We start from the raw sequence: 22,252 nt of genomic DNA, 5'->3' as shown, positions 1-22,252 counted from the left end.
CCAAGCAGCCAAAAAAAAAGCCGCGATCGCGATCTGCGGCGGCAATTCGGCGGGAGGTCCTTCGCTCCGAGCAGGAGTGAGGGACCGTCTGCCGAATTGCCGCTGAACAGCTGGACCTGCCGCCCCTCTCCGAAGTGGCCGCCCCAAGCACCTGCTTGGTAAGCTGGTGCCTGGAGCCGGCCCTGCCCTCGGTCAAGGTCTCTGCAGTGCCTGGCACAACTGGGGCACCCACTCTTGGATGGGGTATCTGCAGAGGGATTAAAGGGAAGGGCTAACCATCACACTTCATGTCTCAAACTGCTCTGTGGCTGGGGGTTCAGGAGCGACTGTTCCCATGTAATAATGTATGGAAAGGTCATTGTGCAGTCGGTGGGGAAGGGGTTAGAGTTCCCTTTACTCTTTCTGAAATTGGCCACTCTCACAGACAGGATATCTGCTGGGGGAGGGGAAATACAAGGCTTAATGGGACCACAGATCTGATCAGATGTGGCGGGGGGGGGGGGTATTTAACCACCCCCTGCCCGCAACCTCCAATATGCAAAATCATAGAATCATAGGACTGTAAGGGACCTTGAGAGGTCATCTAGTCCAGCCCCCTGCATTCCATCCAGAAAAGAAGGGCTGCAATTAAAAAACCCAGGGAACACCTCAAACCTGAAAGGAGTTTAAACAAAATCAATATATGATAATTATACAGGAAACAGCAAAATCTGAAATGTTATAGCTGTGTTTAATGATTAAAAAGAAAAGGATGCAAATATGAGCAATTTGAGATCCAGTCTTACAAATTAGAGGAAACACCAGGCAAGCAGGTGGCATGGTCCCCCCACCTAGAGCACTGGGTGGGGAGGTGGCACAGCTGCCAGCGGCCCCAGCATCAGGCAGGTGGGTGGTTCAGCCCCTAGTAGCTCCAGCACCTAGAGTACTACAAAAGTAATCAACTGTTGAGAATAGGCCACTTCCACTTTAATTGAATTGGCCTCATTAGCACTGACTCCCTACTTGGTAAGGCAACTCCAGTCTTTTCATGTGCTGTAATATATATTCTGCTTACTGTATTTTTCACTCCATGCATCTGATGAAGTGGGTTTTAGCCCACAAAAGCTTATGCCCAATTAAATGTTAGTCCCTAAGGTGCCACAAGGACTCCTCATTATTTTTGCAGTCAGCAAAGCTGTACTGTCTGGGGATGTAGCTCAATGGTAGCACACATGCTTTGTATGTATGAGGCCCTGGGTTCAATCCCCAGCATCTACATGCTTGCCTGTTGTTTTCCTGATGCCCAGCAGTCTCCCTGCAGGAGTTTTAACCCTGAGCAGTGAAGGACAAGTGCCAACCTCCTGGAAGCTCTGTGGGGGTTTCTGCCCTTGCTTTTAAGATTCCCATCCACTGGGCTGCTTGATGAGGAAGGAGAAGGGAGAATCCTCCAGGATTGGAGGGAAGGGTCCCTTCAGCACAGACTGAGGGGCAAGGAAACGGAGGGGCAGTCAGTGCCGAGAGGGGAGAGAAGTCAGTGATTTACACGCAACGGGGGACACTGTCTCTTTGCAGGGACAGGAGTCGTGGGCAGCGTGTTTGGGATGATGCTGATGATGAATAGAAAAAAGGCCGGAGTAAATGAAACATGAGAGCATAGAAGGGGAAGGAGAAGGGCAGCTCCACAGAGGGCCATGGGTGATCATACACCCCATTTCATACAAACACAACATAGGAATGACCACACTGGGTCAGACCAAAGGTCCATCTAGCCCAGTGTCCTGTTTTGTGACAGTGGCGAAAGCCAGGTGCCCCAGAGGGAATGGACAGAATAGGTGATCATCAAGTCATCATCTCTTGTTCCCCATTCCCAGCTTTTGGCAAATTCCCAACCATTCATGGACCTAGGGTGACCAGACAGCGAGTGTGAAAAATTGGGATGGGGGTGGGGGTAATAGGAGCCTATATAAGAAAAAGCCCCAAATATCAGGACTGTCCCTATAAAATCAGGACATCTGGTCACCCTACATGGACCTATCCTCCATGAACGTATCTAGTTCTTTTTTGAACCCTGTTATAGTCATGGCCTTCACAACATACTCTGGCAAAGAGTTCCACAAGTTGACTGTGCATTGTGTGAAGAAATACTTCCTTCTGTATGTTTTAAACCTGCTGCCTGTTGATTTCATTTGGTGACCCCCTAATTCTTGTGTCATGAGGAGTAAATAACACTTCCTTTTTTACTTTCTCCACACGAGTCATGATTTTATAGACCTCTATCATATCCCCCTTTAGTTGTCTCTTTTCCAAACTGAAAAGTCCCAGTCTTATTAATCTTTCCTCATATGGAAGCTGTTCCATACCCCTCATCATTTTTGTTGCCCTTTTCTGTACCTTTTCCAATTCCAATCTATCTTTTTTGAGATGGGGTGACCATAGCTGCATGCAGTGTTCAAGATCTGGGTATACCATGGATTTATATCATAGAATCATAGATGATTAAGGTTGGAAGAGACCTCAGAGGGTCATCTAGTCCTACCCCCTGCTCAAAGCACTCTGGCTTGTCCTAGATAGAGAGAAAAGATAAACAGGGACCCAGCCCCCCTACAGTGATCCCATAGAAAAGAACCTGGTTGGGAGTGGGGTGAACATTTCCTCTGGACAAAGGGGAGCTGAAATCCCTTGGTGTCATTGAATTTAAGAAATGCAAGCATCAAACCCTGCATGGCTGGGATTCGGGTGCATCAGCAGGAGGTTGAGATGAAGGAACCTGGAGAGTACATTGGTCCTAATCTATGTTTCTGCTTGTTTATTTTTTGGTAGGAGAAATGAATGCAGCCTCTGTTCCAGTCATGAGGAAGACACTAGAAAGAGAAGTTCCCCAAATCTAAATGTCCCTAAATCGCTGGTCTTTTAGGTCATTAATTGCATGTTCCTCATCTGTGAAAGGGTTCAAAGAAACTAAACTGTTGGATATAATTTGTTCATTGAGACCTTTTAAGCTTCTGCTTATAACAGGCTCAATAAGGTATATATTGGTGTTGTGGTGAGGTGGCGGCTTTAATTGGCTCTGAAGTTGTGGCATAAAAAATAAGCAATAATTTGGTTACAGTCCTGAAATATTCAATTAGCTCAATCTGGATTGCACTGGTTGGTTTCAATTCCCTATTTCAGGCTATATAAGGGTTGATTTTCTGCTGTATTAATCTGATGATTTGCCTAAGATGGTGACCTGGTTCCAGTGTAATATCATTGTTAACTCATGGGTCACCTAGGGAGGTGGTGGAATCTCCTTCCTCAGAGGTTTTTAGGGTCAGGTTTGACAAAGCCCTGGCTGGGATGATTTAGTTGGGGATTGGTCCTGCTTTGTGCAGGGGGTTGGACTAGATGACCTCCTGAGGTACCTTCCAACCTTGATATTCTACGATTCTATTCTATGAGTCTATGATTTGACCTAAACGTGATAACAGTATTGTTTCACCCTTCGTTAGCTGAGTGGTGTTTATAATAGTTTTGCCTTAGTGAGCTGTATTTGTGATTGAATTGGTTCATTTTAATAAATTGTACAAAAGGGATATAGAGTCAAAATTCTTTCAGTGAGCACCATGGGCTGGAACTATAGCAAATCTGGGTGGAGATGAGCCTCTCCATTGCAGAGCCCCATCAGCTCCCTCTCAATTTAACCTTTGATTCTCGCAGGGGAGCAGTTGAGGTGGGAAGCATTTTAAGGGCCAGCTGAATCCTGTAGCACTCAAGACAGTACAAGGGAAAATAAACTCCCCCAGGCAGGCTTTTTGGGAGGTGTGTGTGTGAGGGCCGTGTGGCTGTGGGAGGGATGACTGAAGGTGGGGAGAGGATATTTATGAGTGGGCGGAGCTTGGTAGGTATTTACAGTCCTATCCAGGCATAGCCAGGGCCCTCATCTGGCTCACCCTGATAAGGGCCAGCTGAGGTTGTGGATCTGGTTTGAAGGGATCTAAAGGGAAGGTAAAAGCTCCTTCCCTTGATGGTCTGAGAATTCAGGTCTCAACATTGAGTTTCCCAGGAAATGGCAACACAGAAATACCTTCTGTCTGGGAAAGGCATGGAGTACACCCAGGCACTGCAGAGACATGCTCCTTCAACTCTACTCCAGTAGTGAAACACTAATAGACCCTGGTTATCAGCTGGTGGGATCGAACCTTGGGCCTCTGAAGCTAAATGCATGAGCCTCTGCATGAGCCAAAAGCCACATGACTCAAAGCTAAGACTGTAGAGAAGACTCATTAATCTCTCGCTACGTTTTCTCGGTGCCACTACACAGGACAGAACACCACACCCAGGAGGCACGTGGGTTACAGTAGAACACCTCTCACATGCCTCCAGCCATAGGAACTAGCCCCAACAGTTGCAGCAGTAACCAGAATGGGGGCAGTCTGAGCCTAAGCCTAAAAGCTGCTCCCCCCCAGAAAAGTCAGGCCCTGGGTGAGCACCAAACACTGAAGGTGGATTTCTTTCAGGCTCTGGGTAGAGCGCGCCTTGCACTGCTGCAGCAGAGAGCACTCAAAGAGCAAAAATGCCAAACACTCTACACATCGTGCCTCAGAAAGGAAACCCAAGTCAGCAAATTTACTTAAAGATGGAGGCAGAGACACAGCTCACACTACAATCAACAGTGAATGCACTTATCGGAGAGAGACAGCAAGCCCCCCACCCCGTGCTGTTCATAAGAGCACAAGGTCCTTTTCCCTCCAGATTTGCAAGGCCAGTGGGGATGTCAGTAAACTGCCTACAGAGAGGGCCAGCTTTAGGGCGATTCAGCCAATTCCCCAGAATCGGGCCCCGCAACATCCCAAAGGAGCTGCCGCCGAAGTCCCGCTGCTGTCTTCAGTGGCAGCTCAATCGCTGCCGTGGAGGAAGGACCTCCGCCGAAGTGCCGCCGAAGGCACTGACAGCCAATTGAGCTGCCGCCGAAGTCCCGGCACTGTCATCGTTGGCAGCTCAATCGTTGTCGCTGTCTTCGGCGGCATTTCGGCGGAGGGTCCTTCCTCCGCACCAGCGATTGAGCTGCCATCGAAGACAGCAGCGGGACTTCAGCGGCAGCTCCTTCTAATTGGGCCCCACGGTGCCTAAAGCCGGCCCTGCCTACAGTGACAAGCACTTAAGGGCCCTTCCTCAGGAAGGCCACCTACTGAAGAGAAAGAGTAACATCAAGGACAACTCTGAAGAGTTGCACTATAGGGAAAGACTCCCACCTAACCAGGGACTTAAACCCTGGACACTCAGATATACCATCCTCAGACCAGGGAGTCCCGGGTTTTCCATTTGTGCATCAGATGTCTGCATGTGCCACTATTGGTTCGGATTCGGTTCAGAGCTGACCAAGATGGAAGGTCGAACCCAGGAACTTTGTGTGTGGGATCCAGCACAAGGTGTTTACTGCAGAAGCCTGTCAGAAGTTACCCCTTGCTGGCCCCAGCCCTGTGCTGCTGTACACACGTCTCAATTTTAGCAGCTTATTGGAAGGACATATTCTACCTTGACTATGTAGCCCAAACTGCACACTGAGCTGTACCTCTCCCTCCCATTTCTAGCTGGGTCTCCTGCCCCTGCTTCAGCCGTGCCCTATCCCCACCCAGTCCACCCCCGCCACACCAGCCCGCTCCCCCCCACACTCTGGCCAGACCACCCCACCACATACACCCATGTATCTGAACTATTCCTTTCCTGGATTTCAGATTATTACATTTGTGTTACCTTGGACCCCTGCTGCTCCCAGATCTCTGCTCACACTGGGGGAAGGCCAGGGGCCTCCAAATCCAAGGATATAGGGGGCAGGGAGAGTCGTATTGCCCCTCCAAATCCCAGCACATATACAGAAGGGGAGAGTGCAGGTATGAGAGGTCTCTCCTGCACCTCACCCCAAATTCCTCTGCTACCCCACACATAACCCCTCGGGTCCTCTGCCTTCCCCATAACCCCCCCCCCCATCCCTACCTGCAGACACAAACTCCTCTCTCACTATTCCCACCCACTCTTGCACCCCTAATTGTCCCCCTCCCAGTGAGATACAATTTACTTCTAAATTTGTTTGAGACCCTTCCGATTGCTCTGCTGTACTAAGATTATATTTCTGAAAACGCCCTTGGTGGAGGCAGAGTTTTCCCAGCTCAATTAGCCCTCAGATGTCTCATCAAGATGGGTTTTCAAATGTCAATGGTGGTAGAATTTGTGAACTTTATGAAATACTGTGGTTTGCAAGGGAGCTCTATCTTGGGAAGCCCTTGACTGGAAATCTGAGTCGCCAACCCTAACCTGAATCCTCATGAGGCACACCAAATGTCAAGGGAATCGAAGTGAACATGTCTGTTCTAAAGCACTTAAAATAGTCGAGCTTTAAACAGAAAGCTGGTAAGGTTCACAACCTTACCTAGAATCAGCTAGGCAGTCTGCTGTACTAATCTCCTTTCATTTCCTCCCATTTCTCTATAATTATCCCCTCAGATCTTGGGGCCCTCTCATTTAGTGCCCCCCTTTTCCTCCCCAATTCTCAAATATTGCTATCAAATGCCCTAAAATGCTGCTCGTTTTCTGTCTAGTTATGCATCTGAGTGACAGTCAGCACCCGGAGTGCCGTGCGTGTGTGTGTGCATCACGGGCCTCAGCACCCAGAGTGCTGGGCAAGAAGGTGGCGTGGCTGTGACAAAGTGGGGATTTTCCCTTCTTATGTTGTATGTGAGCCTATGTGAGTTTGACTGTTTTGCATGAATACTGTGTGTGCCTCAGTTTCCCTGTGTGCTGCACCAATGCCTCGGTGGTGGGAATAATGGTGTGTGACTTTGACTGAGACTCTCAGATGCAGGTGAGGCTGTTCCAGCTGCCTGCATGGATGCTATGGCCTGTGCCCTTCATAACCTGAGACCCAGGAGGGGGATGCAACCAGGTGACACTTTGCCTGGGAAGCGAGACAAAGACCAGGAGGAGGAGCTTTGGGCATGTTGGAGGTCAGGTCCTGGGAAGCTGTGCAGTCTGCTTGGGGAACTGGAGGGGTAGCCCCTCTACTGTAAGGAAGCTTCCGCCGCCCTGCTCTGTGTTTGCAGTGTGGGAGATAGCAGCATTCCATGGTAGTGATTTGCTCCTTGATGCCAGAGCAGCAGGCTCAGCTGTCAGAACTTCCTGGAGCTATTAAAGGGGAGGGGCCCATGTCTCTGTAGCAGGAATGCAGGGCAGCTGGGTTCACGGCAGGCATTGTGGGATACTGGTGGAGGCCAGTTATGGTGATATAAAGAACAGCAGCGTCTACACTGACATTCTGTCGCTTTAAGTTTGCTGCAAAAAGCTCTAGGCCTCTCGTCAAGGTGGTTTTATTTTGTCACCAAAACACGGCAGTTTTGTCACCAGACGTGGCATTGCAGTGTGTACACCAGCCAAAAGCTGGTGACTGAGGGAGCGTAGTGTGTTTTTCACATGCCTGAGCAATATAATTCTCCTGAAATAACTTTGTAGTGCAGATCTGGCCAAAGATTCACACACACACAGCTTGCAAGGAAAACTTCACCTGCTCCTCTGCTTTGCAGAATCCAAACACAAGCAACGCTTGTCAGGCCCCGGTGGGGTTGGCGGGGAGTCAGCTGTGGGAAGACATGATGCACTAACCACAGGCAGGCACCATAGCTTAGCTGGCTAAAGCGCCTGTTTAGTAAACAGGAGATCCTGGGTTCAACTCCCAGTGGTGCCTTGTTGAGTGGCTTTTGGGGCACCTAGTATGGCCTACTGTAAGAAAACAAGATACAGAGCTGGATGGGCCTTTGGTCTACCCCAGTATGCCTGTTTTTATGGTTTAAATTAAACTCACAGGCACTGATAATAGAGTTACTGAAAAGTTCGGGAGTTAACAGCTGGGACAGGGGCAGGTCTGAGCTCTCACACCAAATGGTTCTTTGTGGCTTCCAGAATCTGTGGGCATCTCATTTAGTTTACACCGAGGGTTGAGTCCTAGTTTGTGCACCGTGTCTGAGAATGAAAATCATAAATCACCCTTTGAAATAACAAATGCAGCAGGATGTGTTATTGTCCCTGCCCCAAAGCAGACAGACCAATGGAGAACTGCCATTGAGTCCAGGGTAATACTCCACTGCCATTTTACCTTTTTCGCTTGCTAAACTCCCTCCCAACCTTATGGGGTCCCAGAGCCCGGTACTGAGCTTGAGCCGAGATGTCTACACTGCAAACTTGCCACCCTATGGCCCAAGCCCCGGGAGCCTGAGCTGGACCGGGACAGCCCTTGGTGTTTCATTACCGTGTGGACATAGCCTAACATTATGTCTACACTGCCATTAACGCACCCAAGTCACTATTCTCAAACTCTGGGTCAGTTGATTCAGGCTTCTGGAGCTTGTGGTGCAAGGTTATAAAATTACAGTGTAGTTGCTTGGGCTTGAGCCCAGCCTCTGAGAACCCATGTCCCCTCTATTCCCAGTGCCCCTTAGTCCCAACCCACGGCGCTTCCTATACAGGTCATAGTAGATGGCTTTGCTGCGATGGGATTCCCTATCTGTGGTGGGGCGATAGACGGAATGCATATCCCTATCTTGGGACCGGAGCACCTTGGCGGCCAATACATAAACTGCAAGGGGTACTTTTCAATGGTGCTGCAAGCACTCGTGGATCACAAGGGACGTTTCACCGACATCAGTGTGGGATGGCCGGGAAAGGTACATGACGCTCGCATCTTCAGGAACTCTGGTCTGTTTGAACAGCTGCAGAAAGGGACTTACTTCCCAGACCAGAAAATAACTGTTGGGGATGTTGAAATGCCTATAGTTATCCTTGGGGACCCAGCCTACCCCTTAATGCCATGGCTCATGAAGCCATACATAGGCACCCTGGACAGTAGTAAGGAGCTGTTCAACTATAGGCTGAGCAAGTGCAGAATGGTGGTAGAATGTGCATTTGGACGTTTAAAAGCGCACTGGTGCAGTTTACTGACTCGGTTAGACCTCAGCGCAACCAATATTCCCATTGTTATTGCTGATTGCTGTGTGCTCCACAATATCTGTGAAAGTAAGGGGGAGACGTTTATGGCGGGGTGGGAGGTTAAGGCAAATTGCCTGGCAGTCTATTACACGCAGCCAGACACTAGGGTGATTAGAAGAGCACAGCAGGGTACGCTGTGCATCAGAGAAGCTTTGAAAACCAGTTTCTTGACTGGCCAGGCTATGGTGTGACAGTTCTGTTTGTTTCTCCTTGATGAAAACCCGCGCCCTTGGTTCACTGTAAGTCAACCGCCCTCCCCCCTTCGATCACCGCTTGCAGAAGCAATAAAGTCATTGTTGTTTCAAAATCACGCATTCTTTATTAATTCATCACACAAATAGGCAGATAACTGCCAAGGTAGCCCGGGAGGGGTGGGGGAGGAGGGAAGCACCGGGTGGGGTGGTGGATGAGGGGAGGAGGGAAGAACAAGGCCACACTGCACTTCAAAACTTACTGAATGCCAGCCTTCTGTTGCTTGGGCAGTCCTCTGGGACAGAGTGGTTGGGTGTCTGGAGCCACACGTTCTTGGGAGTCTGGGTGAGGAGGCTATGGAACTTCGGGGAGGAGGGCGGGCAGTTATACAGGGACTGCAGCAGCAGTCTGTGCTCCTGCTGCCTTTCTGCAGCTCCACCAGATGCCGGAGCATATCAGTTTGATCCCCCAGTAGCCTCAGCATTGCATCCTGCCTCTTCTCATCGCGCTGCCGTCACCTCTCATCTCACTCGTCCCTCCTGTCCTTGTGTTCATTTTCTGCTTTCCTGGACTCTGACATTGTTTGCCTCCACACATTCCGCTGAGCTCTTTCAATGCGGGAGGACTGCATGAGCTCAGAGAACATTTCATCGTGAGTGCGGTTTTTTTGCCTTATCTGCGCTAGCCTCTGGGATGGAGATGATAGGGGGAGCGTTGAAACATTTGCAGCTGCGGGAGGAAAAAAAGGGAGAGACACCTTTTAGAGAACAATGGGTAGACGCTTTCATGGCAAACCAAGCTGTTAACATTACCTAGCACATGTGCTTTCGGTACAAGGTCGCCATTTTGCCTCTTATATTGCCAGCAAACACTGGGACCATACGCTGCCATGCTTTCATAGAATCATAGAATATCAGGGTTGGAAGGGACCTCAGGAGGTCATCTAGTCCAACCCCCTGCTCAAAGCAGGACCAATTCCCCACTAAATCATCCCAGCCAGGGCTTTGTCAAGCCGGGCCTTAAAAACCTCCAAGGAAGGAGATTCCACCACCTCCCTAGGTAACGCATTCCAGTGCTTCACCACCCTCCTAGTGAAATAGTGTTTCCTAATATCCAACCTAGACCTCCCCCACTGCAACTTGAGACCATTGCTCCCTGTTCTGTCATCTGCCACCACTGAGAACAGCCGAGCTCAATCCTCTTTGGAACCTTCCTTCAGGTAGTTGAAAGCAGCTATCAAATCCCCCCTCATTCTTCTCTTCTGCAGACTAAACAATCCCAGTTCCCTCAGCCTCTCCTCATAAGTCATGTGCTCCAGACCCCTAATCATTTTTGTTGCCCTCCGCTGGACTCTTTCCAATATTTCCACATCCTTCTTGTAGTGTGGGGCCCCAAACTGGACACAGTACTCCAGATGAGGCCTCACCAATGTCGAATAAAGGGGAATGATCACGTTCCTCGATCTGCTGGCAATGCCCCTACTTATACAGCCCAAAATGCCGTTAGCCTTCTTGGCAACAAGAGCAAACTGTTGACTCATATCCAGCTTCTCGTCCACTGTGACCCCTAGGTCCTTTTCTGCAGAACTGCTACCTAGCCATTCGGTCCCTAGTCTGTAGCAGTGCATAGGATTCTTCCATCCTAAGTGCAGGACTCTGCACTTGTCCTTGTTGAACCTCATCAGCTTTTTTTTGGCACAATCCTCTAATTTGTCTAGGTCCCTCTGTATCTGATCCCTACCCTCCAGCGTATCTACCACGCCTCCCAGTTTAGTGTCATCTGCAAACTTGCTGAGAGTGCAGTCCACACCATCCTCCAGATCATTAATAAAGGTATTAAACAAAACTGGCCCCAGGACCGACCCTTGGGGCACTCCGCTTGAAACCGGCTGCCAACTAGACATGGAGCCATTGATCACTACCCGTTGAGCCCGACGATCTAGCCAGCTTTCTATCCACCTTACAGTCCATTCATCCAGCCCATACTTCTTTAACTTGGTGACAAGAATACTGTGGGAGACTGTATCAAAAGCTTTGCTAAAGTCAAGGAATAACACATCCACTACTTTCCCCTCATCCACAGAGCCAGTTATCTCATCGTAGAAGGCAATTAGGTTAGTCAGGCACGACTTCCCCTTGGTGAATCCATGCTGACTGTTCCTGACCACTTTCCTCTCCTCTAAGTGTTTCATAATTGATTCCTTGAGGATCTGCTCCATGATTTTTCCAGGGACTGAGGTGAGGCTGACTGGCCTGTAGTTTCCCGGATCCTCCTTCTTCCATTTTTAAAGATGGGCACTACATAAGCCTTTTTCCAGTCATCCGGGACCTCCCCCGATCGCCATGAGTTTTCAAAGATGATGGCCAATGGCTCCTCAATCACATCCGCCAACTCCTTTAGCACCCTCGGATGCAGCGCATCCAGCCCCATGGATTTGTGCTCATCCAGTTTTTCTAAATAGTCCCAAACCACTTCTTTCTCCACGGAGGGCTGGTCACCTCTTCCCCATACTGTGCTGCCCAGTGCAGCAGTCTGGGAGCTGACCTTGTTTGTGAAGACAGAGGCAAAAAAAGCATTGAGTACATTAGCTTTTTCCACATCCTCTGTCACTAGGTTGCCTCCCTCATTCAGTAAGGGGCCCACACTTTCCTTGACTTTCTTCTTGTTGCTAACATACCTGAAGAAACCCTTCTTGTTACTCTTAACATCTCTTACTAGCTGCAACTCCCAGTGCGATTTGGCCTTCCTGATTTCACTCCTGCATGCCTGAGCGATATTTTTATACTCCTCCCTGGTCATTTGTCCAATCTTCCACTTCTTGTAAGCTTCTTTTTTGCGTTTAAGGTCAGCAAGGATTTCACTGTTAAGCCAAGCTGGTCGCCTGCCATATTTTCTATTCTTTCTACACATCGGGATGGTTTGTTCCTGCAACCACAATAAGGATTCTTTAAAATACAGCCAGCTCTCCTGGACCCCTTTGCCCTTCATGTTATTCTCCCAGGGGATCCTGCCCATCAGTTCCCTGAGGGAGTCAAAGTCTGCTTTTCTGAAGTCCAGGGTCCGTATTCTACTGCTCTCCTTTCTTCCTTGTGTCAGGATCCTGAACTCGACCATCTCATGGTCACTGCCTCCCAGGTTCCCATCCACTTTCGCTTCCCCTACTAATTCTTCCCTGTTTGTGAGCAGCGGGTCAAGAAAAGCTCTGCCCCTAGTTGGTTCCTCCAGCACTTGCACCAGGAAATTGTCCCCTACACTTTCCAAAAACTTCCTTGATTGTTTGTGCACCGCTGTATTGCTCTCCCAGCAGATATCAGGGTGATTAAAGTCTCCCACGAGAACCAGGGCCTGCGATCTAGCAACTTCTGTTAGTTGCCGGAAGAAAGCCTCGTCCACCTCACCCCTCTGGTCTGGTGGTCTATAGCAGACTCCGACCACGACATCACCCTTGTTGCTCACACTTCTCAACTTTATCCAGAGACTCTCAGGTTTTTCTGCAGTTTCATACTTGAGCTCTGAGCAGTCATACTCCTCTCTTACATACAATGCAACTCCCCCACCTTTTCTGCCCTGCCTGTCCTTCCTGAACAGTTTATATCCATCCATGACAGTACTCCAGTCATGTGAGTTATCCCACCAAGTCTCTGTTATTCCAATCGCATCATAGTTCCCTGACTGTGCCAGGACTTCCAGTTCTCCCTGCTTGTTTCCCAGGCTTCTTGCATTTGTGTATAGGCACTTAAGATAACTCATCGATCGTCCCGCTTTCTCAGTATGAGATAGGAGTCCTCCCCTCTTGCGCTCTGCTGCTCGTGCTTCCTCCCAGGATCCCATTTCCCCACTTACCTCAGGGCTTTGGTCTCCTTCCCCCGGTGAACCTAGTTTAAAGCCCTCCTCACTAGGTTAGCCAGCCTGCTTGCGAAGATGCTCTTCCCTCTCTTCGTTAGGTGGAGCCCATCTCTGCCTAGCACTCCTCCTTCTTGGAACACCATCCCATGGTCGAAGAATCCAAAGCCTTCTCTCCGACACCACCTGCGTAGCCATTCGTTGACTTCCACAATTCGACGGTCTCTACCCAGGCCTTTTCCTTGCACAGGGAGGATGGACGAGAACACCACTTGCGCCTCAAACTCCTTTATCCTTCTTCCCAGAGCCACGTAGTCTGCAGTGATCCGCTCAAGGTCATTCTTGGCAGTATCATTGGTTCCCACATGGAGAAGCAGGAAGGGGTAGCGATCCAAGGGCTTGATGAGTCTCAGCAGTCTCTCCGTCACATCGTGTATCCTAGCTCCTGGCAAGCAGCAGACCTCTCGGTTTTCCCGGTCGGGGCGGCAGATGATGACTCAGTCCTCCTGAGGAGGGAGTCCCCGACCACCACCACCCTCCTCCTCCTCTTGGGAGTGGTGGTTGTGGAACCCCCATCCCTAGGACAGTGCATCTTTTGCCTTCCAATCGGTGGAGTCTCCTTCTGCTCCCTTCCCTCAGGTGTGTCATCTAGTCCACTCTCCGCATTAGTACCTGTAGAGAGAACATGGAAACGATTGCTCACCTGTATCTCCATGGCTGGTAAATGGACGCTCATCTTTCTCCTTCTGGAGGTCACATGCTGCCAAACTTCTTCACTATCCTTCTCTCCCTGCTGTGCCTGCTCTGAATCTTCAGAACGTTGTGGCCGTAGAAGCATCTCCTGACGTCTGTCCAGGAAATCTTCATTTTCCCTTATGCAACGCAGAGTCGATACTTGTTTCTCCAGACCTCGAACCTTCTCTTCCAATATGGAGACCAGCTTGCACTTTGTACAGACAAAGTCGCTTCTGTCCTGTGGAAGAAAGACAAACATGGCACAACCTGTGCAGGTTACAACAGCTGATCGCTCACCTCCCATATTACCTTCCTCTTAAGAGCTTCCTCAGCTGTTGCAGTAACTACTCAGAGAAACCCGCAGATGAAAGCCTCAGTGAGCTCTCCGCAGGCGAACTCCCAGGCAAACTCCCTCTGTTAGCCTCTGCTGTTCGCCGCTCAGCTGGTTCGCTGTTGACTGCCCTTATATACCAGTCAGGCCCACTCAAGGCCCACCTGGAACAAAGCACTCCCAATTCACACTTTTCAAACAAACAAGCAAGCAAGCAATCAAGCACACGGTCAAACTGACAAACTGTCCCCGCAACAGACACTCAGATACTCACCAACACAGCCCCCCTAATGCAGCACTTAGCATACCTCCTCTCTTTGTTATGCAATGATTCCAGACTATGTGCTACTTGCCTGGCGTGGTAAAGTGTCCTACCATGGAGGATGGAATAAGGCTGCCCTCCCCAGAAACCTTTTGCAAAGGCTTTGGGAGTATCTCCAGGAGAGCTTCTTGGAGATGTCCCTGGAGGATTTCTGCTCCATCCCCAGACACGTTAACAGACTTTTCCAGTAGCTGTACTGGTCGCGAATGCATCCTAAATCTTCAGGGTAAATTAATTATTAAACATGCTTGCTTTTAAACTATGTATTATATTTACAAAGGTACACTCACCAGAGGTGCCTTCTCTGGCTTCATGGTCCGGGAGCCCACCTTGGGAGGGTTGGGAGGTTATTGGCTCCAGGGTGATAAACAGTTCCTGGCTGTTGGGGAGAACGGTTTCTCCACTTGCCTGCTGTGCGCTATCCTCCTCCTCGTCCCCAAAATCCTCATCCCTGTTGCATGAGACTCCCCCCTTGCAGGTGTCGAAAGATAGGGGTGGGGTAGTGGTAGGGCCCCCCTCAGAATTCCATGCAGCTCATCATAGAAGCGGCATGTCTGGGGCTCTGACCCGGAGCGGCAGTTTGCCTCTTTGGTTTTTTAGTAGGTTTGCCTGAGCTCCTTAATTTTCACGCAGCACTGCTGCGGGTCCCTGGAGTAGGCTCTGTCCATCATGCCCTTGGAGATTTTTTCAAATATTTTGGCATTGTCTTTTGGAACAGAGTTCTGATAGCACAGATTCGTCTCCCCATACAGCGATCAGATCCAGTACCTTCCGTTTGGTCCATGCTGGAGCTCTTTTGCGATTCTGGGACCATGCAGGTCACCTGTGCAGAATCAGTTTGCCATGCTGGCCAAACAGGAAATGAAATTCAAAAGTTCCTGGGGCTTTTCCTGTGTACCTGACTAGTGCATCTGAGTTGAAAGTGCTGTCCAGAGTGGTCACAATGGAGCACTCTGGGATAGCTCCCAGAGGCCAATACCGTCAAATTGTGTTCACACTACCCCAAATTCGACCCAGTGATGTCGATTTCAACACTAATCCCCTCGTCGGGGAGGAGTACAGTAATGGATTTTAAGAGCCCTTTAAGTCGACAAAAATGGCTTTGTTGTGTGGATGGGTGCAGGGTTAAATCTATCTAACGTTGCTAAATTCGACCTAAACTCGTAGTGTAGACCAGGGCTTAGTTTCACATGCCTATTTTCAGGCTGTAATCTGGGGCACCCTGCTCTGTGGGTCCCCTGATTTAGGTGGTGGCTGCATGGTTTCCAACACTCGGATGTCTTAAACAATCTGTCTCTCCCAAAGCCTCAGGCCCCAGGGAAGGCTCCTGCACTGCCTCAGCTCCTTTCACACTCTCTAGAGAGGAGCAGCAGCCAGGGTTAGGGTTAAGTTGTGGGGTACTAGGTGAGTGGCAGAGCCTATGGGAGCTGAGAATTTGCCTGAGACCTCAGGGACACAGTGTGAGGTAGGATCCCAGGCATCTCTATGAAACTGGCAGAACAGGGTTTACTTGCGATGGGAAGTGAATTGAAAGTGTCTCCGGGGTGGGTATAGATGTATTGCTCTAGTTAGAAACTGTGGCTAAAAGGCAGTTCACACGGGGAGTAGGAGTCAAACCTGAGCAGGAGAACCCCATGGGATTTCTAGTCCAACAGCTTAATCACTCGGCCATCACAGCTGTGACCCCATTGAATCTGCAGTGCCAGAGAAACTTGTAAATAATCACAATGCCAGGGCTTGAAGTCATCTGAAATACAGAATTCAAACAGCAAACCTGCCTCCCAAAGCACAGAGGGAATTTGGAGTTTCTTCTCTTTGCTTAGCCATGTGCAGTAGCACAGAGAGGGATTTTAAAGGTCTCCCCTCCCACAACTGGGGAAAGGGAAAGAATTCTTAGGTTCTAGCTTGATTTGAAGGAGGATGTCTGGACCATATGGCCATGGACTGGCCTTTGCTAGAGAAACCAGTGACACATGGACCCAGAGTAAGAAAAATGTTTCCTGGAGCCAATAATTGATCCCCTGGAATAGCAGCAGTATTGAGTAGCTGGAAATGTCTCACAAGAGGAGCTACAGCATTGGTGGTTCAGTAGCAGAAGTCTTACATACAGCATGGGAGGTCTAGGTCTGTTTTCTGACTAAAAAGGGCTTCATTTTATCACCTCAAAATTTCAGTAGATAAATTCAGCCCCAAAGTGTGTAGGGGCTGATTGGTTGGGGTTACTTTGGCTTTGATTTGTTTTGTTTTTCTCCTTTTAAATGATCTTGATCATTTTGATGGGAAAAATGTTTGTATGAGGCCAAGGAAAAATTAGAAAAAATAAAAATCTGCCCGGGAATCTCTGAGTGCCATGGCTAAGGCGAAGATTTAGTCCTGGGTATTTTTAGTAAAAGCCATAGACTGGTCACAGGCAATAACCAAAAATTCACAGCCTGTGAAATGTCAATGGCTTTTACTATAAATCCCCATTACCTAATCTCTGCTCCTGGGCCCCAGTGCTCAAGGGGGGGGGGGCTGCTCCTGCCATAGGGCTGACTCCTGCGACTGCTGCTCTGATGACCCGGGCACCACTCTCCCAACGGCCCCTGGGGTCACTGATCCAACTACCCCCTGGGGCACCCCCAGGACTATTGTTTTGGGGCTCCCTGGGGCTGCCCGCATGACTGCTGCTCAGGCACTCCCTGGGGCCAGCCACAATAGCCACTGCTTGGGCGCTCCCTGGGGCCAGGTGCCTGGTGCGGTTGGCCCTGGGGCAGCCCCCGAGATCACTGCTCCAGTGATCCCTGGGACTGCCCCTGGCATTACTGCTCGGGTGCTCCCTGCAACCAGCTGCACCGGCTGCTACTCGGGTGCTTTCCAGGGCCACTCCTGGGGCCGCTACTCAGGCACTCCCCAGGGCCATCTGCACTGGCTGCTGCTCCGGCACTGCCTAGGGCCAGCTGCCGGGGCTGCACGAGCAGCGGCCGTTGTGGCTGGCTGGCAGTTGGTGCGGCTGGCTGCAGGGTGCCCTAGCTGCTGGCCCTGGGGCCAGCTATTTGGGCACCCTGGGGGTCAGACACACCAGCTGCTGCAGCTGCAGAACCCTTGTAGGTCGAGGAAAATCACAGAATCTGTGACTTGCCCAACCTGTGACAGAATTGCAGCCTTAGCCATGGCAGGGGTGGAGATTTTCATGGTGGGGAGTTTAGGGGATAAATTAGAGGCTTTTCCTCCAGCACAGGGAGAGGTTTTGCAATTTCATTTTTACCAAGTGGCAACCTCCCCCACACCCACACCCTGCTAGTGCTACCCCAGCTCAGATCCCACTGTCATGAGACATACAGCCTCCTGCTGACAACATCCCTGCAAATCAAAAAAAAAAAAAACCTCACCTAGTCTGCCCCTTCTCCCAGCTGAATCCTCACCCCACAGAGTGCAGAACAACCCCCACGTAATCTGGATCTTCCAGCAGCCACAGGTGGCTGAGGATACGCATTTGTGCACACACACAAGTGATTTAATAACTATTATGTTGACATAATTCTTTAGTGTAGACATTGCCTTAGTATGTTAGTTTGTGCACTGAGATGTGAGCATAAAACATCCACCCACAAACAGAATGATTTAAATTCCCCAAATTCACTGTCTCCTCCCATTCCAGAAAGCTGCAAAATTCAGTTAGGTCTTGCTAGTAGAGGGAAAATTCAGGTGACACTAATGTTTATGATTGATTAAATAATATTTAGGGTTTAATTAATATATTCAAAAAATAAATAGTTATTGCTCTAAATAATAGAAAATGGTGAAAAAAGAACTGAGACAAACCTTATCAGTAAAGTCTCTTTTCCCAAAAGATCCTCAAAATATTATTAATTCCCACCCCACCTCCATAGGACTTCTGTGCACATTATGTGCCATTCATACATCTCCCTATCAGAAATGCTTTTTTGGACATTCCCAGATCTGGAAATCTGTGAAATACAGAATTTGAACATCAAACCTGGCTTCCCGCAACAAGAGACACTTCTGTGACCAGCTGTAATCATATTGGGGGCTAACTAACCCCAGCATCACAGCAAGGATCTTTCTAGCACCTGGAGAAAAAATATAAATGAGGGTCGATGACACCATCACTTGGCTTCTCTCTTCCCCCATCTCAACACCTGGAAGATTGTCTGGAAGACAAGACTTTGAACTGGGGAGATTGGTCCCAGGCTGAGAGGGAATTCAGCCTGTGTATTAAGAACTGTAAACTCCCTGGAATGTCCAGTGGGGTGAGAAAAGCTGTTTGATCCAATTCTTGCTTATTGTGTCCAAGTTAGAATTTAGACTGAGATTCTATTCTTATTTGCTCTGTAACAAACTCTGATTTCTGTGCCTAACACTTATAATCACTTAAAATCTATCTTTCTGTAGTTATTAAACTTATTTTAATGTTTTCTACTTACTAGTGAGTTGGTCCAAAGTGCTTGGGAAAGCCTCTGAAATTACAAAAGCTGCTGCATGTCCATTTTCTTTTGATGAAGTGGTGAACTAATTAATGAACTTGTACTGTTCAAGAGGTCTTGTGCAGTGAAAGACGGTACATTTCTGAGGTGCAAGGCTAAGGCCTGGGGAGATTTGCTGGTGACTCTCTCTGTAGAATTCATGAGTAGCTTATAGAGCATTCATGCAACTTAGTTGGGTGTGTCACTGCATGTTGCTGGCCAAGTGATCACCGCACCAAGAGGGCTTTTGCTGCTTGTCACTAACACAGCATTGTAAGGGAGAGCCCAGGCTAGAGAGTTAAGGGGGCACAGTGGTCCCACAGTTCCTGTCACACAAAGATCCTACTGTGACCAGCCGTGGTCATGCTGTGCTTAGTACTCTGCCTTGTAGCTTCAACAACCACAGATGCAAGATGAGTTAGAGCAGCCTTCACCTAGAGCAGTGGTTCTCACCTAAATGCTCGAGCAGCTCACAATAATGTTCTGAGCTCCCCAAGTCCCACTGACAGCTGAGCACTTCCTCCCCATTGAGCTCAGGAGAGACAGTGAGTGGTGGATGAGTTTGTATCCCAAATAACTGACGATGACAAGCAAGGAGCAAAGAAAGGTTTGCTTCAGTCACTAGGTCTCTGTTTCTATTCCTCACTCTCTCTCTCCCCCCTTCTCTGATAATGAGCAAGGGTAAGAAAACAGGTTAAAACATGTCCTAGGTGTTAGCTACATTTGGATGACAAATTAAAACCATCAGAGTGCCCTTTAGTGTGACACTGACCTCTCATTGACACTTCACTAATAAATATTTCCCTGAAGTACGTTGCTATGATTATTTCAATGGGAGGCGAGGGGACAGCACAGGGGTCTCAGAGCTTTTTCTTTGTCACAGGAAGTGGGGTCTAGTGGGCTAGAGTAGGGGAGTCTGGGAACCAGGACTCCTGGGTTCTATTCCTGGCTGAGTGAGCCTAGTGGGTTAGAGTAGGGGAGGCTGGGGGTTAAAGAGAAAACACCTCCCTTTTCAGCACAATGCACTTTGAAGAAACATATGGCTTCTCATTCCTTAGGTTCTGGCGCCATCGTGTGGCTATTTCATTTCCCTTCTTATTTTTCAAAGTTTTGGGTACTTGTTGCAGAAAAGTTATTTCCTGGGGAGAGTCTGAGGAGTGGAAGTTGCATTGATTTAAATCTCAAAAAATAAAAATACAAAAAGGATTAAAATATTCTGCAGATCGATCACTCCCAACCATCCTCCCTCGCTGCTGCCATGAAGCTCAGTTCATAACAATAATAGGGCTCAGATGTTCCTAGACGTGCTAGCAGATGAATTCCTTCATCAAGTAGTAGCTGAACCGACGAGGGGGGATGCCATTTTAGATTTGGTGCTGGTGAGTAGTGAGGACCTCGTTGAGGAAATGGTTGTAGGGGACAACCTTGGCTCGAGTCACCATGAGCTAATTCAGTTTAATCTAAATGGAAGGATTCACAGAATTAAAACTGTGACTAAGGTTTACGATTTCAAAAAGGCCAACTTTAATAAATTAAGGCAACTACTTAGGGAAGTGGATTGGGCTAACATATTTAGGGATCTAAAGGCAGATGGCGCCTGGGATTATTTCAAGTTGAAGTTGCACGAGCTGTCCGAGGCCTGTATCCCAAGAAAGGGAAAACGGTTAGTAGGCAGGAGATTTAGACCTAGCTGGATGAGCGAGCATCTCAAAGGGGCAATTAAGAAAAAACAGAAAGCGTACAAAGAATGGAAGAGGGGAGGGATCAGCAAGGAAACCTACCTTATTGAGGTCAGAGCATGTAGAGATGCAGTGAGAAAGGCCAAAAGCCGTGTAGAGTTGGACCTTGCAAGGGGAATTAAAACCAATAGTAAGAGGTTTTATAGCCATATAAATAGGAAGAAAACAAAGAAAGAGGAAGTGGGACCGCTGAAGAATGTAGATGGAGTGGAGATTAAGGATAATCTAGGCATGGCACAATATCTAAATGAATATTTTGCATCGGTCTTTAATAAGGCTAATGAAGGGTTTAGGAATAGAGGCAGCAGGACAGAGGGGAATAAAGGAGGGGGGATTGACATTACAGTATCAGAGGTGGAAGCCAAACTTGAACAGCTAAACGGGACTAAATCGGGCAGACCGGATGATCTTCATCCTAGAATATTGAAGGAACTGGCGCAAAAAATTGCAAGCCCCTTAGCAATAATTTTTAATAAATCTGTAAACTCGGGGGTGGTACCGTTGGACTGGAAAATAGCTAATGTGGTTCCTATTTTCAAGAAAGGGAAAAAAAGTGACCCGGGTAACTACAGGCCTGTTAGTTTAACATCTATAGTATGCAAGGTCTTGGAAAAAATTTTGAAGGAAAAAGTAGTTAAGGACCTTGAGGTGAATGGCAATTGGGACAAATTACAACATGGGTTTACGAAAGGCAGATCGTGCCAAACCAACCTGATCGCCTTCTTTGAGAAAGTAACAGACTTTCTAGATAAAGGAAATGTGGTGGATCTAATATACCTCGATTTTAGTAAAGCGTTTGATACAGTACCGCATGAGGAATTATTGGTTAAATTGGAAAAGATGGGGATCGATATGAAAATCCAGAGGTGGATAAAGAACTGGTTAAAGGGGAGACTGCAGCGGGTAGTACTGAAAGGTGAACTGTCAGGTTGGAGGGAGGTCACCAGTGGGGTTCCTCAAGGTTCGGTTTTGGGTCCGATTTTATTTAATCTATTTATTACTGACCTCGGAACCGAATGTAGGAGTGGGCTGATAAAGTTTGCGGATGACACAAAGTTGGGAGGTATTGCCAATTCGGAGAAGGATCGGGATATCCTGCAGGGAGACTTGGATGACCTTGTAAATTGGAGTAATAGTAATAGGATGAAATTTAATAGTGAGAAGTGTAAGGTGATGCATTTAGGGATGACTAACAAGAATTTTAGTTATAAGCTGGGGACGCATCAGCTGGAAGTAACGGAGGAGGAGAAGGACCTCGGAGTCCTGGTTGACCGCAGGATGACTATGAGTCGGCAATGTGACGTGGCCGTGAAAAAAGCTAATGCGATCTTGGGATGCATTAGGTGAGGTATTTCTAGTAGGGACAAGGAGGTGCTGCTTCCGTTATACAAGGCACTGGTGAGACCTCATTTGGAGTACTCTGTGCAGTTCTGGTCTCCTATGTTTAAAAAGGATGAACTCAAACTGGAACGGGTACAGAGAAGGGCCACTAGGATGATCCGAGGAATGGAAAACCTTTCGTATGAAAGGAGACTCGAGGAGCTCGGTTTGTTTAGCCTAACCAAAAGAAGGCTGAGGGGGGATATGATTGCTCTCTTTAAATATATCAGAGGGATAAATACCAGGGAGGGAG

The 22,252-nt window shown here is 48.5% G+C and overlaps 1 protein-coding gene and 1 non-coding gene across 2 annotated transcripts in view; both read left to right on the top strand.

Annotated features, from left to right (window-relative positions):
- The window catches only part of LOC135889361 (zinc finger protein 93-like), a 419,634-nt gene that overhangs the window by 351,023 nt on the left and 46,359 nt on the right, over positions 1-22,252 (top strand). The window lies entirely within an intron of this gene.
- Positions 7,620-7,693, top strand: TRNAT-AGU (transfer RNA threonine (anticodon AGU)). Its single transcript has one exon. It is a non-coding gene; the product is annotated as a tRNA-Thr (tRNA).

This window comes from Emys orbicularis, chromosome 15 (assembly GCF_028017835.1).
Source record: "Emys orbicularis isolate rEmyOrb1 chromosome 15, rEmyOrb1.hap1, whole genome shotgun sequence".
In the NCBI taxonomy this organism is placed as follows: Eukaryota; Metazoa; Chordata; order Testudines; family Emydidae; genus Emys; species Emys orbicularis.
Note: the sequence above shows the minus strand (reverse complement) of the source record. Positions and strands in the feature narration are given on the sequence as shown.